This window comes from Gymnoscopelus braueri (genome assembly GCF_963280865.1).
Source record: "Gymnoscopelus braueri genome assembly, chromosome: 21".
Lineage (NCBI taxonomy): Eukaryota > Metazoa > Chordata > Actinopteri > Myctophiformes > Myctophidae > Gymnoscopelus > Gymnoscopelus braueri.
In genome coordinates this window covers 2,105,434-2,121,720 of record NC_137623.1, presented here as the reverse complement: position 1 = coordinate 2,121,720, position 16,287 = coordinate 2,105,434, and the positions used below count along the sequence as shown (strand labels likewise).

At 38.7% G+C, this 16,287-nt stretch overlaps 1 long non-coding RNA gene across 1 annotated transcript; it reads right to left on the bottom strand.

Annotated features, from left to right (window-relative positions):
• Window positions 1-1,734: 1,734 nt before the first annotated feature.
• Window positions 1,735-5,333, bottom strand: LOC308077288. The gene is made up of 3 exons (XR_013932385.1): window positions 5,213-5,333; window positions 1,931-1,964; window positions 1,735-1,886 (listed from the first exon to the last, which is right to left on the bottom strand). It is a non-coding gene; the product is annotated as an uncharacterized lncRNA (long non-coding RNA).
• Between the last annotated feature and the right edge of the window lie 10,954 nt (window positions 5,334-16,287).

Below are 16,287 nucleotides of genomic sequence, written 5' to 3'. Positions count from 1 at the left end.
CATCAATCCACATCACATACTACACTACACTACACCATGGACTTATGTGATGTGGGCTGACGTGATGAAGACTTACCTGCACGGATGTGACGTGAAATCCTGAGACGCGACGCAAATCAAATTACTTAATGCAAATGACGCAAAATGCTACGAGACATAAATCACACAAACACTGGCCGTGACCCAATAATAAAAAACACTGGTCCAGTCCCTTCTTACTTATTCTTCACGAATGACGGGCATTGAACGCAAACGACGCAAACCACTGGCCCGCCACCCGTTAAATGACGCAACGCAAGCGGCGCTACGCGAACGACGCTGATAGTGCAAATTTTACGGTTAAAGCTAAAAGATGTTTAGTTGATACTATGACAGGGCAAAAAAAGCTATATTTTTAATCTTATCAAAAATAGATAAAGCACAAATAGGTTTAACTATGTGTGTTTGCTATGTGACCAAGAGCCACATATACTATACCCTGTCACTATATTATACAACCTAGTATACATATACTGTACCCTGTCACTATATTATACAGCTTAGCGTAGGCCTACATATACTGTACCCTGTCATTACATAAACAGCCTGGTATACGTATACTGTCAGTGCTACAAATGGAACCAAATGGACCCGTCACTGGTCCATTTGGTTCCATTTGTACACACAAAAACGACTAGTGAAGAAATAGTGCAATAGACAGGCAAGAAGAAAGAAATAAGAAATAACAGACTTTATAAAGACTGTTATTCTGAGTACTCAAAGACACACTAGAAAACAAAAAAGTTATGACTTTATTCAAGCAAATAATGGAGAAAAGAGGGGAAGTTAAAGTATGGAGGTCAGGCAGAAACCTTGTATGTCCAAAATTGTTACTTTTTAAAATGGACACAAAAGAACCTGTGTTCCAATGGATCCAATGTAATTATCATGATCTTTGCGTTGTGAGCTTGTAGACCGGCTGTTTGTACTGCTTTAGTGTGTGACACTGTAGTATGACCAAGTAAAGAAATGTATTTACGACATATACACATACATACATACATACATACATACATACATACATACATACATACATACATACATACATACATACATACATACATACATACATACATACATACATACATACATACATACACATATATATATATATATATATATAGAGATACAAGGTTTCTGCCCGACAACCAATGATAGACCGTGTCACTACTATCACTTACCTTGAACAGCAGCCACGACTCAGACAACAGCAAATGAAATTAAAAAAACACTAAGAAAGAAGCAAATGACACGACGAACATCATTTGCTTTCTCTTTTAGTTTGCACAGACCTACAGCATAGATGGATGTAAACAGTGTTAATGAGGCTACATGCTACCATAATGATACCAGACATAAATCACATAGCTCCACATCACATACATTTGTACACACAAACCACTAGTGAAGAACTAGTGCAATAGACAGGCAAGAAGAAAGAAATAAGAAAGTGTTTTTCTAATACAAGAAATCGATCAAATAACTCACACAAAAGTAAATAAAAACAAATAATTTTGTTATTGCTTTATTAAAGCAAAGAATAGAGAAAAAGAGGAGAAGTTACGACCACATATGGTCGTGATGTGGACCGATGTGACCAAAGCTTTGGGCGCAAATTACGTGAAACAATAAATAAAATCACAGAAATCCACATCACAGAAAGGCACATGGTCCTATGTGATGTGGACCGACGTGATGAAGCTTTACCCACAAATGACGCGATGCAAATGACGTGAAACGATAGACGACGCAAATGACCACATACATGGTATGGTAGCATGTAGCATGTAGCCCCCTTAACAAGCAGCAGCTGCAATCAAAAGGTTCCTACCTTCCTGCCATCTTCACTGCAGTGACACAGCAAGCAGCAACCGAAGCGGTGAGTTCCTACCTTACGGACGTCTTCTTCTTGTCATCTTCGTGTTCTGTAAAGACACAAAAAAGAAAACAAAAACGTTGAGTTGAGCAGGCCTTACAGGGTGACATTTTGGAAGCCATGATGGTCTGTAGAGACATAAGCTGGTCACTGACAGGGCTGTGTCACCATTATGGCATTTTACTTGAGTAATTGTCACAAATAATTGCGATTAACGATTTAACTGTATTGTACATGAACATTGAACATGTTTGAAAATAAATGAACATTTTTGTAACCAGAAGAGTGGGCACCCGGGAAAAGTGGGCACTTCAATGTGTAAATGGCCATTTCTATTCCTCAAAGTAAGTAATTAAGTAACTTAAAGGAGTAGTTCACCCACAAAATGACTTATTTTCTATCAATTGCACATGCCATGAAGCCTTGAATTCATGGATTTGTTTTTGTGGCATTCCTATGCCAATAATTAGATTCCCGTCTCCTACCGGCTAATGTATCCGATAGGAGACACAAAGTAAATTATTTGTGTCTCCTACCGGAAATACACCCGGTCATCAAATTATTGGCTTAGTAATGAGACAAAAACTAAAACAAAATCATGAATTCCAGGCTTCATGGGGTGTGCAATTTATAGAAAATAAGTAATTATTTGGGTGAACTACTCCTTTAAGTACATGATTTGAAGATGCTTGACTGGCCTACAGCCACTGTGGGCATAAAACAATACGTTTTAGGTCTGATAATGATGTACCCACCCGTACATGTTCACATCATGTATACTTTACATTACTTAAAAAGGGATAGTTCACCCAAAAACGTTTAAAAAAAAGGCAGCGGTTCCGGTAGGAGACACAAAGGAGACTCTTTGTGTCTCCTACCGGAACCGCTGCCGGTCATCACATTATTGGTTTAGGAATGAGACACAAACTAAAACATATCCATGAATTCAAGTCTCCATGGGGTGACTGATCCATAGGAAAAAGTGTTTCAAACTATCCCTTTAAGTCAGGGGTCTTCAACGTTTTCAGGCCAAGGACCCCCTAGCTGAGAGAGAGATGAAGCAGGGACCCCCTAGCTGAGAGAGAGATGAAGCAGGGACCCCCTCTATATTGTATAAAATTGTGTTTGAGATAAACTTTTGCTGCTCTTTTTTCCCTCTACACCTATAACTCTTTGCTAAAAATAGCCGATCTACAAGCTCACAACGCCTCGCAGCGCGAGGCGTTGTGAGCTTGTAGATCGGCTATTTTTGGCTTAAGTTCTCCTCAGCAAAGGGATGCTAGGGTTCAAGTGGTTAGTGTAAAAAAATAAAATCATATCACACAAAGATTTGGCGGACCCCCTGTAGTAACTCTGAGGACCCCCTAGGGGTCCCGGGGTCCCTGTTGAAGACCCCTGCTTTAAGAACATTTTGCAAATTCTTCATTTGTTTTACATTTTGGGAGAAAAATTGCCAATTTAACAAAGAGGTGCCGTCTATTCCTGTATCAAACACCATGTTCAAGTAAAGTCTACAATGCTCGTCATTTCATCACGTTCCAAAAACAACTAAAGACGGTGGCTCTCAAAAGTTTCATATCAAGGACCCACAAATTAATATTCATTTGGCCAAGGATTGGGCCTCTTCCTTACTTCCTTCACATGTGTTACCAATGATACAAATGAAGGCTCTGTTCTATTTAGTGTAACACAGTGGTTCTAATGAAGGCTCTGTTCTATTTAGTGTAACACAGTGGTTCTAATGAAGGCTCTGTTCTATTTAGTGTAACACAGTGGTTCTAATGAAGGCTCTGTTCTATTTAGTGTAACAGTGGTTCTAATGAAGGCTCTGTTCTATTTAGTGTAACACAGTGGTTCTCAAAGGACACCCATAACTCTGAGAGTGTACAAATGGAACCAAATGGACTGTAATTTGTTTCCATCTGTACACTCAGTTACACACCCCGTAAGGGTCCATTTGGAACAGAGCCTTCATTAGCATCATTGGTAACACCTGTGAAGGGAAGTGAGGAAGAGGCCCAATTTATTTCCAATATGGTCTCTGATTCCAAAACTCCAGTTTGCGCCTCCTACCTCCAGCATGGTGGTGTTGTGTTACAGTGAAATTGGTGACCTTCAGAAAACATGCGACCATCTCGTGGACTTCACAAAAACATCACCATGTCCAAATGTAAATAACCGTTTGTTTGTTTATGAACAGAGCAACTCCGTTCATAAACTAACAGCGATTGACTTTGGATGTTTGACATGTGAAGTCCACAAGATGGACACATCTTTTGTCAGGTCACCAATTTCTCCATAACACTGGTGGAGGCAGAATGTTGAGGGTTGGGATTCGGCTTGAAAATAAAACCACAGACGTCTTGGTTCAGCTCTCAGCCGCTAGACCAGTGGCTCTCATACCAGTCATTAGTTACCATGAGTATAAACCCTAGGGTTTGTAGACCCTAGCTCAAAACGTGTTGCGATGCGACACGTTTTGAGCTTGTAGATTGGCTATTTCCACTCTGCTAATCCCACTATGAATGTATTTTTTGTAATTAAATGATGTATATTATTTGTCATATCTGCCTTGTGCAACTTTTGTTTACGAAGCCCTAAAAGCCAAAAATAAATGACATTTGTATTCATAATGTTCCAATGCTCAACGTCAAATGCAATCATTTATGTGACAATGAATCGTCAACTTCCATTTTGTAATGGTGACACAGCCCTGGTTTAAAATGGCCAGCAGTGATGGAAAAAAATCGGGTTTTTTTACCTAAGTAAAAGTATCAATACTGCAATGTAGAAATACTCTGTTACAAGTAAAAGTCCGGAATTCAAAATTCACTTGAGTAAAAGTACAAAGTTACTGGTATCAAAATGTACTTAAAGTACCAAAAATAAAAAAGTACTCATTATGTAGAATATCCTGTTTCACAAGTTTTCAAAAATATATTAAAATAGCAGATCTACAAGCTCACAATGTGTTGCATCGCAAACTCATTGTGAGCTTGTAGATCGGCTATTTTCAAATGGCCGAAATGTATATAGGGCTGAAGTGGTCAATACATTTTTTGTAATTATAATCAAAATCTACAAAGTAACTAGTAACTAAAGTTTTCAAATAAATGTAGCGAAGTAAAAAGTACAATATTTGGATCTGAGATGTAGTGGGGTAAAAGTAAAAGTATTGAAATTTGGAAATACTCAAGTAAAGTACAAATCCCTTGAAATTGTACTTAATACAGTACTCAAGTAAATGCACCTAGTTACTTTCCACCACTGCTGGCCAGGTGTGATCCAGGTACGTACCGTGTGGGGTCTCCCACCGCGTGGTTGAAGATAGCTGGTATTAATAGAGCCGCGTAGGTTGTATGGCACCACGTCCCGAGCACCGTACGCCTTGTATCTCGGACGGAGAGCGTTCGTTGGCACCGTTATACGTTTCAGCTCTCAGGGCTCGTTGCTGCGTCGACTCCATCGAGGTTCCATCTTCCTGCCCCTTGTCCTGAGTTACAGACACTCTATTACCAGCTATCTCCTGATGACTCCATCCATCCAGGACCTTCACTGTAGAACTCATACAGCGAGTCAAACGCTGAGTCATAGCTAGAAGCCATGACTCAGCGTTTTTAACTCACTGTATGAAGTAGATTTAGTCCACTCTGCTGAAGGTCACCACATGATTAACCTGCAAGACACAGATATACACCAACATTACATTGTATAATAATAATAGAAAATAGAGTTTTTAAGTAGGCTAGTACAGGGATGATGAAACTTTGATGATGCATTGGGCCACTATATTTCCACACTCACTCCAGAAGGACACATTGCATATTGTTGCTGTCGGGCAGAAACCTCTTATCTCCTTATTTTTAAAATTTGTTATTCTAGTATATCACACAAAAGTAGCAAAAAATAGCAGGTCTACAAGCTCAAAACGCGTCGCATCGCGGCGCGTTTTGAGCTTGTAGATCTGCTATTTTGGAATTGGAATCCTGAATTCTTTTTTGGTATTTTTTAATTGGAATCCTGAAGTATTTTTTGTATTCAATTTCAAATGGATTTACTTATACTTAAGTTAACTTTATGAACTTAAATACAAATACATTGGACAAAGTCATTAAACTAATAATATAGACTGAAGTAATTAAAGCTGGTCATGTTTGCATGTTTGGAATTGTAACAGCTGAAATCAATAATATATAACTAATTAACCTGATATAATTAATAATATATCACTATTAACCTGATATAATGAATAATATATCACTATTAACCTGATATAATGAATAATATATCACTATTAACCTGATATAATGAATATTATATCACTAATTAACCTGATATAATGAATAATATATAACTATTAACCTGATATAATGAATAATATATCACTATTAACCTGATATAATGAATAATATATAACTAATTAACCTGATATAATGAATAATATATCACTATTAACCTGATATAATGAATAATATATCACTATTAACCTGATATAATGAATAATATATAACTAATTAACCTGATATAATGAATAATATATAACTATTAACCTGATATAATGAATAATATATAACTATTAACCTGATATAATGAATAATATATCACTATTAACCTGATATAATGAATAATATATAACTAATTAACCTGATATAATGAATAATATATCACTATTAACCTGATATAATGAATAATATATAACTAATTAACCTGATATAATGAATAATATATCACTATTAACCTGATATAATGAATAATATATAACTAATTAACCTGATATAATGAATAATATATCACTATTAACCCGATATAATGAATAATATATCACTATTAACCTGATATAATGAATAATATATCACTATTAACCTGATATAATGAATAATATATAACTAATTAACCTGATATAATGAATAATATATCACTATTAACCTGATATAATGAATAATATATAACTAATTAACCTGATATAATGAATAATATATCACTATTAACCTGATATAATGAATAATATATAAGTAATTAACCTGATATAATGAATAATATATCACTATTAACCTGATATAATGAATAATATATCACTATTAACCTGATATAATGAATAATATATCACTATTAACCTGATATAATGAATAATATATAACTAATTAACCTGATATAATGAATAATATATCACTATTAACCTGATATAATGAATAATATATAACTAATTAACCTGATATAATGAATAATATATCACTATTAACCTGATATAATGAATAATATATCACTATTAACCTGATATAATGAATAATATATCACTATTAACCTGATATAATGAATAATATATCACTATTAACCTGATATAATGAATAATATATAACTAATTAACCTGATATAATGAATAATATATCACTATTAACCTGATATAATGAATAATATATAACTAATTAACCTGATATAATGAATAATATATCACTATTAACCTGATATAATGAATAATATATAAGTAATTAACCTGATATAATGAATAATATATCACTATTAACCTGATATAATGAATAATATATCACTAGCAGTGATATAGTATAGATAGATGTAGCAGATCTACAAGCTTGAAACGCACAAAGCAACATGTTTTGAGCTTGTAGATCTGATACTTTTGCCATTTTTGAATCCTGAAAAGTAACAGTTGGACATTCTGAGGTTTCCTCCCGATAGAGACCATATTATAGTTTCATCTTAGCATTGGATCAAGACTCACATTTCTTCTTATTGATTTTGATATGGATATTTAGTTTAGATTACTTATTCTCCTGCCTGAGTGTTATTTATCTTATGCTACAATTTATCTCAGTTTAATCTCTATCCTTACAGTACGTTTTAACAGCGGGCGACTCTCGGGCGATCCCGGGCGACATCGTCCAAAGGATAAAGAAAATCCATCTTTCATCGCCCCCCCGCCCACTTCGCCCTATCGCCAGTAGTCGCCGGCTCTCATAGACATATAATGCACTTCCGGAAAATACTATCCTGATCGCCCGCTGATCGCCCGCTGTTAAAACGCACCGTTAGGCTTTTACATTTGTTTTGTTCTAGATATTTTATGAAAAGTATGAAATGTGAAAAGAGCTGTACAAATAAAATGTCATTATTATTATTATTATGATTTAATCTATGACATTCTTGAACACTCTCCAATAATAGTGTTTGGAGTTTTAGTTCCATGTTAAAGTCTCAAACATCTTGATAAATGTATATTATTAAATATAAAGTGTTTATCCCAAAGCCACAGATGTTATCCCACCATACGGACCCTTTATGTTCAGTAATATTCCGCATTATTCAATGAATAAATGGTTCAATCTGGTCTGTCTGAACGTCACTGTATATAGGCTATATCATTCAGGTTGTAAGTGGCGCTGTTGCAGCAGGTGAACACCGGTATTACACCACATGTGATCCAGGAAATACAATGACGTTCATCCACAGACGGGATTAAAACACTTATTTATTAAACTATACTGAACATTAACTGAACACTAACACCCCGTATGTACAGATAACATCTGTGGCTTTAAGATAACCACTTTATATTTACAATGCATACATAAATGTAGACGCACGAGCCTTAAACACAGAACTATAAACTACTTGAGAAAGTGGCGCTGTTGCAGCAGGTGAACGCAGGTATTACACTCCATGTAAATGTGGAAAAAGAACGGCGTTCAGACACACACGGGATTAAAACGCATCTTTATTAAACTACGTAATATTAAGGAACACAACCGACCCGTAATGACGGGTAACATCCGTGGCTTTGGGTTTAAACACTTTGTGTGTTGGCTTGGGTTCATTTATGGGGATTTATGAGCCGTTTAAAACTACCAACAAACATCAGACTCGATCACCATCAATAAAATCCCTGACCGTCTTGATCCAAGGCTTAAATAGATTATAAAACGCACATTAATGTATATATGTCGGGGTTAGAGCTACAAACCCCCTCACAGTGAGTGTGGTTTCAGGTTTAAACTTTAGGTGACAATTTAGTTGTGATCATTTGGAACAAATGTTTGTTTGATGCTATAGCCTTGGATCAAGACTATAATAGATGAATATAATCGATTTATACATTTGCATATTATATCTATGAAGGAAAAGTCAGACTCGATAAAAAATGACTAGTTTGATGAATTTTCTCCCTCGGTTATAAAACACAATATTTCACATATTTGTCCATGTTGGTGTCATAATAATTCACAGTCCTAGAACACCTCGAATGCTTAAATAATAATAGTGTTAAATATTGGTGGATAAAAACGTGTCATGTTGATATAAATACCTTCTACAGAGCGGCGTGGCGCGTCGCAAACCAAACTATTCCAACCAGCCGTGGTGCGCCTGCGTCCAATTTAAGCCCGTATTCACATCCGGTCTAAAGCCCCGCCTACTGGATCCGGTGTGTTGAAAACGTTAACCTTCATTGGACGCACCATTTCCGTTTCCGTTTTCCGACCGGATGTTCAACCTGCAGAGTGAATTGATCCATAGAGTGCTTTCAGTCATCAACACTAAACCATCTACACCTGTGTGGAGTCAGAAAGCTCCACATTTTATACTTTGGCTTTTCAAAAATATCAGATATACAAGCTCACAGCGCGTCACTTCGTGTCGCGCTGTGAGCTTGTAGATCTGATATTTTGTTAATGTTCTGAAAAATCTCAAAAATGTTTGGAAAAGTTTGAATAATGTTGAATTTCTTAACATAAATCTTCTCTTCTGGGGGTCCCTGGTACAACATATTTACAGATGGGGGTCCGTGGGCAAATGCATTTGGGGGTCCTTGACATGAAAACGTTTGAGAACAACTGAGATCCATAATATTATCCAGACACATGTAGTGTCTGCTGATGGCCACTAGATGACGTCCAAACAGCAGTTTTCCAGTCTGTCCATGACAAGTCACTGTTTTTTGTTACTAAGTAACTAAGAACATTTACTCAAGTGCTGTACTTAAGTACAATTTTGAGGTCTTTTTACTTTACTGGAGTATTTCCAATTGTCTATACTTTTACTTCTACTCCCCTACACCTCAGAGGCAAATATTGTACTTTTACTCCTCTACAATTATTTGAAAACTTAAGTTACTAGTTACTTTGCAGATATAAATTATATTTTAAAACCCTATTTTATACATAGGCTAGTTTCAAACATTTTTGGGGTACTTTAAGTACATTTTGATACCAATACTTTTGTACTTTTGCTCAAGTACATTTTTAATTCCGGACTTTTACTTGTAACGGAGTATTTCCACAATGTAGTATTAATACTTTTACCTAAGTAAGAAATGTGAGTACTTTTTCCACCACTGGCACAGACATCAAACAGTGAGGTGGGGGGAAGTGCAGTTCAGGAAGTGACCCCACCTGATTGTCATCGTTACCTTTTGGTTACATAAAAGTTCAAGCGGGTGTCATTTATTTTGCCATAACCCCCACTTTTACTGTGTGGAAACAACGCCCCCACTGTACTGAGTACATCCATGAGTATTGGCTTCGGTGCCGGTCTAGGCTGGACTTGAACCTGTGGCCTCGCTTGCAGAGACGGGAATAGAACCTACAGTGGCCCCAGTCGCCGTGTGGCTTTCTGTGCCAAAGCCCACAGAGGTGTCCACCAACTATCCTCTGCTCTATAGAGACACACGGGGACTACAAATTTCACGCCCACTTTTGAGACAGCGCCGCTACTCGAGGTCCGTTAGAACGATGAACAGCAGCTGCCAATGCATTCCCTATGAGAGGATATGAAAGTTAGCCTACTTTTAACATTATCCTGCATTAACTGAAGACGATATTGATTTAAATAAAAATATGTTTCCAAATGTATGGAGTGTCTTTGTCAACATATCTTCTTGTTTTCTTAATACTTGATGTGTTTCACATTTAATTTGCCACTTTAACGAGTTACCCATAATGCTAACACAGCAGAGGGTAGACAGCAGACGGGCATTTCAGTGACATCACTGTCTTTACGAGCGCCGAGCGCCGACCAGTGGCGTACCCACTGTAGAGGCAGGAGAGGCGGTCGCCTGCCCAACTAAGATCTCGCCTCCCCTAAACAAAAAAAAAAACCCCGAAAATGTGTCATTTCGTGCTTAATGTCCTCAAAGTCACGCATCCAACAAGCTTTGAACTGAGCAGATTGGACCTTCTGTTCCAGAGATAATGACCAAAACCTATTGAAAACGGCCACTTTCGCCAGTTTTCTGGGTATTGAAAACCTCAAGGGATGCGTCCGTGACGTATATACCATGCGATCACTTAAACTCTAGATCTCCGATGCTAGCGATTTTGACATACTGATGGAGTATATTATAGTATATTGTGGGTAGTATATCGAGATGAAAGATATGGGACATTAAAAAGGACAAATTAAACAAATGGCACAGATTATTAGAACACAAAAAAAATCGCTACAGCCTCAGTAGTTAACCAGTGAAATGACGGTATTTTACAATGCCTCTCATAGAGATTGCATTGAGAGCTGCAGTTCATCGTTCTAACGGACCCCGAGTGTCAAAAGTGGGCGTGGATTTGTAGGCCTTCCGCTTCCGGCCGTGTGTCTCTATGGCTCCTCCTCCACACATTACACATGTTTCTAGTAGTGCTTTAAGTGTGGTTTCTGGAGGTTTGTGTTCAAAACATGCTTCAGAGTAAAGCAGGAGGATTTGAACTCACAAACCTTCAGATCATGTAGACAGGGTTGCTTTTTATTAATTGAAGGTGGAGATATGGAGATAAAATAGATTAATAAAACATACAATACAACATATAGAGAGAATAAACAGACATTCCAATATTCAACATGTATCAATATATTCATGTTTTAATAACAGATTATGTTTATGTAATTGACTCATACTAATTGACTCAGATACTAACCAACAAACAACTTAAAGACATTTCAAACAGCCAAAACAGGACAGTTTATATATATATATATATATATACACATACATACATACATACATACATACATACATATATATATATATATATATATATATATATATATATACATATTGTATATATATACAACGTTTATCTGTGGGACCGAGTTCAAATGTGATTATTATTATTTTTTTGGGGGGGGGGGGGGTCACGGCCTGAAATGTTTGTGAACCCTTTGCTCTAGTAAATACCCTTATCACCTAAGCTGCTATCAGGGTGAAAATGTCACTGAGTGTGACCACTAGACACTATCTATCTGAGGTCACAACTCCAGAAGAGAACGCAGTGCTCACCAACAGGTCAGCTTAGGTCAGGCCTGGAAATAAACAACGATTTACACGCTTAGCTCTCATTCATATTCTGTGCAAGGAATTAAACAGTATAAGGCCTTAGGCCTGTCTTAATAGTGACTATTTAAGTATGTATCCTATGCAGCCTGGGCCACAAAATCAGGCTCTATCGTAGTATGACCACGATGCCACTCGCCTATGCTAGCAGAAGTTCTAGAAATTAAAGATGTATGTATACTAGACCAGTGGTTCTCAACCCGTGGTTGGGGGACCACCAGTGGTCCTTGAGGGTGTTCCTGGGGGTCCCCAGCCAAATTAATAGTATAGGAACCAAATTGACCCTTGTGTGTCTGTAACTCTGAGAGTGTACAAATGGAACAGACAGTATATCAGTGTGGGTTATGTGCTGTGCAGAGACAGTATATCAGGGATGGAAAGTGACTTTGTACTTGGTACCTGCAACACTTCCAACACACACACACACACACACACACACACACACACACGCACACACGCCTGTGCGTCCCGTCGCTGCGGCGCGGAGCCACAGAGAACACACACAAATTCCCGCTCATAAACAGTTCCAAAAGCCGGAGGCGCCCTCCCATCGCTCGCGCACACACACACACACACACACACACACACACACACACACACACACACACACACACACACACACACACACACGCACACACACACACACACACACACACACACACACACACACACACACACACACACACACACACACACACACACACGGCATAGGATGCGGGGTTGTAACCATGACGACAGTCCCATCGGCCGAGTCAAACTCAGAATGTCCGTTGTTTGTTTACATCAAAACGCAAATAAACATCTTAAATTGTGGCGAAGAGAAAAAGGGTTTCCCTCACGGTGTGCATTATGCTAATGATCAATGGCCGTGTGCAAGTTGAGAGCCATTTGCTTCAGCCACTGAGGAGAACGAAGCAAGACAGACAGACTGACATTTATAAAATGATATATGTGGGATAAATAAATGTGCCATACATGAGGTTCCTTCAAATGAAAGAGAAGGACCTCAATTAAGATGACCACATCTGTGTTCATGTAGGTCTACTGTATATCTAACACTCACACTATTTCGAGTTGAAACTTTATATATGGCCAGTTATTAATTGCACTACACTGGCTCCCAGACACGAGGTTGACCGGAGTGTGTGAGAATGAGAGATGCCGTAGAGCAGAGGTCTTCAACAGGGGGTCCGGGACCCCTAGGGGGTCCTCAGAGTTACTACAGGGGGTCCGCCAAATCTTTGTGTGATTTTTACATTAACCACTTCAACCAAGCATCCCTATTCTGAGGAGAACTTTAGCCAAAAATAGCAGATCTACAAGCGCACAACGCCTCGCGCTGCGAGGCGTTGTGCGCTTGTAGATCTGCTATTTTCGGCAAAGTGGTTTGGTGTAGGGGGGGAAAAGAGCTGACTAAGTACAGAGTGAAAGGTCAGGTTTACTAAGTATTGTTTAAGTGCATGGTTAAATGTCTGGAAATACACATTAACATGAATCCAACATGATAGGGCTGTGAAACAAGTCAAGTTGCCGATGAAATCTATGAAGAAAAAATAATGATTATACAATATATAATGGGGGTCCCTGCTTTATCTCGCTCTCAGCCAAGGGGTCCTTGGCCTGAAAACGTTGAAGACCCCTGCTGCAGAGAGAGGCTGTGTGTGTGTGTGTGTGTGTGTGTGTGTGTGTGTGTGTGTGTGTGTGTGTGTGTGTGTGTGTGTGTGTGTGTGTGTGTGTGTGTGTGTGTGTGTGTGTGTGTTTGTGCGTGTGTGTGTGTGTGTGTGTGCGTGTGTGAGAACAGGGGCCTGTTCCTCAAAAGGTGAATTAGAGCTAAAGCCTGGCTTTACCACCTATCCTGGCTTAATTTAGCCAGGATTAGAGCTGAGTCGGTTCCTCAAAAGGTGAATTATCTTGAAGATTAGTTTAGCCAGTTCACCCTGGCTAAGTTTAGCCTTATCCGATTCCTCAAAAGAGAATTGAAGCAAGCCTAGCTTAGTTACCATGGCAATTTAGCTGTGAAGTTAGCCTGGTCAGGAGCAGGCTAACAGCCAAGCTTACTTAAACCAGTGCCTTGTTCTTCAAGTTTTTCCACAGTTAATTCAAAACATGTGTTTGTATATGGACTCATTTTAATGACCCTGCATTCAAATAAAATGAAATAAATACAATAAGATATAATCAAATTAATTACTGAAATAGTGTGTGACCATGAATCATAATCATAATTGTTTCACAATGACTCATGTGATATGTAATTGTCACTCTGTTATAGTTAACACTATAGTTCATCTTGTTGTTAGATGTTTGATAATATATTATATATTTTTTTAAATATCATAAAAAATGTCTGACATACATACACACACATATACCCGTAACTAATCATTTATATATATATATATATATATATATATATATATATATATATATATATATATATATATATATAAATTATTAGTTATGGGTTTAAAGGAGCCTCTTTGTAAGTCAATGAGGAGCATATTTTAAATTATCAATTTCTAGTCAATGGAGAAATTATTTTTTATTTCTTGTCCACCTTTGGAGTTACATCATGATGGCAAGGTAACTACACAACCCAAACCTCTACCAAAGTGGTCTTGCAAATGTGGGGTTATTTATTGCGTGTCTCGTCCCGTCACGGACCCCTGTCGCGGTCAACCCCGTCCCGTCCCGTCCTGGCCCCCGTCGCAGTACACCCCCCCCCCCCCGCCCCGTCCAGTCCCGTTCCCGTTCGTCCCCCCCCCCCCGCCCCGTCCCGTCCCGTTCCCGTTCGTCCCGTTGCCCGTCCGTCTCAACACACACACACACACACACACACACACACACACACACACACACACACACACACACACACACACATGCTTTTCTCCCTGGATCTATTTATTGCGGTCGCGTTTCCTTTCTTGCTTAAATACATTTTACTTCCTTGTATGATTTCATGAGCTGCTGCAGTGCTGCTATTCAGCCACAGAGAAGAACGCTGCTCTGGTTTTGGACTCCGTGATTGGTCAAGTTCAAGGAATCTGTGCTCGAATTCATGGTCTTTTATAGAAATACGTCGCCGACGAATCACCGCCCATTCAGCCTGGCTTCATTATCCTGGCTGGACACAGCCTGGCTTGACATAGCCTAGCTCGACAAAGTTGCTCCTTTTCAGCCTGGCTTGGCGTCTGAGGAACGGAATAAACGAGGCTTTTCGGACCCGACTTTGTCAAGCCTGGATTTGGCTTAAGGCCAGGCTTTTTTAATTCACCTTTTGAGGAACAGGCCCCTGGTCCCCCGGATCATGGAGTCCTTCAGAGTGTCAAAGTTACATGTCTGTGCTTTTAGCTTCAGATCAGTGAGGAAACTGTCAAAAGGCTCACGTTGTTGCTGCACTCGAGAACGAAATACACATCTCTCGTATGTCTCGTTCTTCTTTGGAGAGCAATGCACGTCAAACTTTTCGAGCACTTTGTCCAATTAATTTTTTTATCATCTGCATCGTTATAGACGAACGTATTGTACACTTCAGTAGCTTGTGGGCCTGCCATTGTTAGCAGTAACGCTACCTTTCTTGTACCCGACTTCTCTTCCAATCCCATAGCCACGATGTACAGCTGGAATTGTTGTTTGAAGGATCGCCAATTGCTGTCGACATTCCCAGTCAGCTTCAAACGCTCCGGTTTATCCAAGATCCCCTGTTCCTCGCGACCCGGTTGGTATTAGTCATCCATTGTTATGACCGTAGTGACGGTCAGAGTGAGGTGGAAATAGATCGCAAGTTATGGCTATAACAATGGATCTATGAGACCAAACGATGACCGTCACTATCTCCTGTCGCTCGGAACGTTGAGGCGTTCGAGGCTGGAGGCGGAGCCGCTCTCACCGGGCATGGTTAAATGTGAGACCGCCTCCTCGGGTCATGTGGGCATGACTATGTTGGTATTAGTCTCGATAATAGGTAGAAGATGAGGGCATCATTCCATTGTTATGACCGTAGTGACGGTCATCAACCATTACCACTGGCCACTAGCAT